Below are 4,436 nucleotides of genomic sequence, written 5' to 3'. Positions count from 1 at the left end.
GGTTTTCAAGGTGGAGGATGAGCAAAACTTGCCAAGAATATAATTACCCTGTATAACTATCCCTACCTTGCTATCGAACAAGTACCACATGCCTCTCAATACTTCCTTGTTATTCCTAATGTCCGTGAGCCTCTTTAATTGAAGATTTTACAGGGTGAAATCATAGAATGGTGTCTAAATACTTGGTGTCCATGGACACCAAGTATGATGCTATGGATGGCACCATAGTTGGGCTTTTAAGTCAAAAAATTTTAAAAGAGTATTGGTAAAAGAATATAGGTAAGATAAATGACTTCACGACTCCACTACTCGGATTGAAAGACATGGAGCGGTTAGCACGCGTGGACCTCTCTCTCTCTCTCTCTATCTATCTCTATCTCTCTCTCTCTCTCTCTCTCTAAAGAATATAGGTAAGATAAATGACTTCACGACTCCACTACTCGGATTGAAATACATGGAGCGGTTAGCACGCGTGGACATCTCCCTCTCTCTCTCTCTCTCGCTCTCTCTCTCTCTCTCTCTCTCTCTCTCTCTCTCTCTCTCTCTCTCTCTCAGATGGCCTCCAATGCCCATCTCCATCTCTCTCTCTCTCTCTCTCCGGCTCAGAATATGGATGATGGAGACTCTTTTCCTCTCGCTTTGGTTCTAGCTCATACCTCCTCACAAGCAACAATGGAGCTTTTTGAACTCAACAATGCAGCACAAATGGATTTCAGTTCACTATTACAATCAGGAAGTTTTGTATGACTTCATTCATTTCAAACTACTACAGACTGTTCCAAGATGGTGGACGAAGGATTTTATGATGAGGCACATGGAATAGATATAGTTCATAGGCAGGTGCACTCCAAGAGAAAGGCTTGTCTAAATGAGGATGAAATTATTGCGGTGAGGAAGTATGAAGCACAGGCTAAACGTGAGTACAGAAAGCGATGTCGTGCAAGAAAGCAAGTACAACCAAGCGTCAACATTGGAGCGGAAGATTGTCATAGGGAGGACGTCGATGTACACACAAAGGAAGACAAGCAGCAACATACTATTCAAAATATTGTTCAGCACATTGTGAGATAGTTGCATAGTTACGGGAAAGAAGATAAGAATGCAATTCTTCAAGGTGTTTTCAAGGATAATAGAATCTTGCCATTCTGTGAAGATTTGTATCTTCCTGCAAATGGCCTTATTTTTGCACTCAAGGTCTCCTTACAAGAATTAAAGATTCCCAAATCAGCTGACGATATGTTTTTAAAACGAAGCACATTCAGCATGCTGGTGAATGGATTACTGCATGATAATCGGAGCCAAGGTAGAGGTGTTACTCTAAATAAAGTGGCAAATCTATTAAATGTTCATCCAAGGAATTTATATTCAGCTTTGGGTAGACTTGACAACGATCCTATGTCAAGTACGCTGAGGTTCGACTTATGCAAAAGGAAGTCTGGAAATGCTGGGTCCTTATCAGAGGAATTGAAGGAGACAATTATTACATTTCGAATAGAGCACAGTAGGGTGTCTCCAAACAAGAAAGATATTTGTCAGAAACGATTGGGCAAAAAGCATTATCAAGAGCATCCCATACACTTACTTGATGAATCTCAGGTAAAACATGTCTCATTCTTACAATGAATAACTCTCAAGTGAAACATCTTACTCTTATGAATAGCTACCCATTGGGTGTTATGGAGTTGTGTACATGCTACTATATGTGATATGTAGCCAAGTAATGTGTCAAGATAGTCCATTGTCTCTAACTAGGCTATTATGTGTGCTATATTGCACAAGTGTAGCCCAATGTCCTTGTCTATGCTATAAGTGTGCCATGTAAAAGGACTCTATTGTAGTAAGATAGCAACATGTGCGCTATAGAGTAAAAGTGTGTGTAAGAATAGCACAATGTTCTTGTCTATGATATGATGTGTGGTATGTGAAAGAGCTATATTACATATTGAGAGCACTAAGTGTGCCATATAGCGTTAGTGTGTGTAATAAGAGGCCAATGTCCCTATCTATGCTATTATGTCATAGTATTTCTTACAGTATGAGTGCTATATTATATAACTATGTGTAATAATAGCCCGATGGTCCTATCTATGCTATTATGTGTGCCATGTAGCAGGACTCTATCAGAGTATGACAACATCATGTATGCTATATAACAGACATGTGTGTATAATAGCACAATATACCTATCTATGGTATTATGTGTGCTATCAGATTATATAATATTATGAGAGCACTATGTGTGCTACATAGCAGATGTTAGTGTAATAGTAGCACGGTATCCATGTCTATGCTATTATGTGTGCTATGCAGAGTGTGATATGTGTAATAATAGCACAATATCCCTGTCTATGCTCTTTTGTGTGTTATGTAGAAGAACTGTGTTATAATATGAGAGCACTATGTGTGCTATATAGCAGACATGTGTGATGTGTGTGTAATAATAGCTAAAATCCCTATCTATGCTATTATGTGTTATATAGCAAAATTGAGCATGTAATGAAAGCTGAGTTATCTATCTATGCTATGTAGCATAGCTATATGTATTTATACCAATGCATCTGTAGCTATGATATTATGTGTGATATATAGAAAAATGTAATTCTAATGCAATTTTTTTTTTTCAAGCAGACAGAGTATTTCTTGAAGTTTAAAGATAGCCACCCACATGTGAAAATTGGGCAAAGGTCCTTTGAGAAGTTGAAGCTTTGGTTCGTGCGAAAGTTGAAAGATCGAAATACTTGCTGTTGTGTTTATCATGTACGACTGATGTATCTCAAAGATGTGTTTAATGTTATGCGCTCATCTGCTTTTGGTTTTCATGGGAGGTCATGTACATGTAAATGCAATATTTGCAAATAAGATGGGGTGAATGCAGAATGTCTTGCTGTTGAGCACTCTTTTTCATGGATCACGAAGTTGTGGGAATCATGCGTATGTACAAAGGCTGAGGGTGATATGTTCCATAAACACATCTGCTTGATGGGCCAATGCAAAAATTGTGGTGTGGAAAAGCTCATCCTTTGTCCATGAGAACGTGCAGAGATGACAAAGACAGTTCCACTGCAAGTCTTCGAGGACATTAAAGTTCAAACTAAGCATGGTCTAAGTAAGAGAAAGATGTTGTCACTCAAACAGGTGGCTTTAAGTGAGCTGACAGGGAGGATAAAAGACGACATCAGAATCTTCATCGAGCACAATTTCACTTACAGATGGCAGGCACATCAATACAGAGAATGTTTGAAGGTGTTTCCTTTAGATACCATTATATTTATAGTAGACTTTGTTGTGAATTTCAAGAAGCACTGGGTGTGGTCAGATGGTGCAGCCTTGCAATTCAAGGATGCAAGGCCATTTTACTTTGTTGCTAGATATTACCAACTAACATGTACAGAGATGACATGGAATTTTTTTGGCTTTGGCCATGGCAAGGGGGAGCATGATGGCGCTGGCGCTGTGATAAAGAGAGCCCTTACACATGAACAACTCAAGAGTAATGGAGTTTTTCTTAGGCAAGATGCAGACGTGGTTGACGAGAACAATGTCCAATGTTGCATGTAGCTCTTATTCACAATCCACTAAAGCAGGTCCTACTATAAACAGGAAATTTTGGCTAGTAAAAGAGACAGAAGTGGATAGGTCTAATCTATGGAGTTGTGAGAGAATACCCGGATCTCGATCACTCCATTGCATTTCAGGATTTTGTCGTCATAATCCTACTCAATTAAGGACCAGGCGGCTTTCTTGTTTTTGTGATGCTTGCATGAAGGGCCATTGGAGGACTTGTTCCAGCAAATCATACAAGTGGACACATAAGGCATTGAAACCACTCTCTGAGATACCAGAAGAGACCGAGGTACCAGAAGATGAAGCTGCAATGTTTGAGGGATCCCAGGATATGCTGAGTGAGTATCTCATTGAAGGTGATAACTTTGCAGTCAATGCAGACGCTGGCAATGCAGAAGGTGTAGAGTTCTTTCTTTTGAGATGTACAAAGAGAAAATGGATGACAGATTGCATCTTAAGAGATAAGTGGAAAAACAAATGTGATAAAAACACTTATGTTGTCACAGGGTGTTATTATCAACAGCAAGAGGGGGACCCAAATCACTACACTCTACTTGATGATATGGGAGCTACTAACCTGTACTCTCACCTTGTTCAAGAAATCAAGTTTGACATGCCTTTGGTAGATGCTACCTCAAAGACATATTGTTTATCTCCGGAACTACATGAAACCATTTACAATGCCATGCCCTATGAAGTAGCATGATACCTATTTAACAGGCTTATATTATGTTCTATATAGCCTTCACCATTCATTACCTCCTTACACATGTCCATTGTGCTATGTATCACATAGCACACAACCACACAGAGCACATGGCATAGAATCACACACATTTCAGATAATGAGGTTACTATTGTGAACATGTTGT

Source organism: Adiantum capillus-veneris, chromosome 8, assembly GCF_014529385.1.
Source record: "Adiantum capillus-veneris isolate H3 chromosome 8, ASM1452938v2, whole genome shotgun sequence".
NCBI lineage: Eukaryota > Viridiplantae > Streptophyta > Polypodiopsida > Polypodiales > Pteridaceae > Adiantum > Adiantum capillus-veneris.
The sequence above is the reverse complement of the archived record's forward strand: the minus strand, read 5'-3'. Positions refer to the sequence as shown.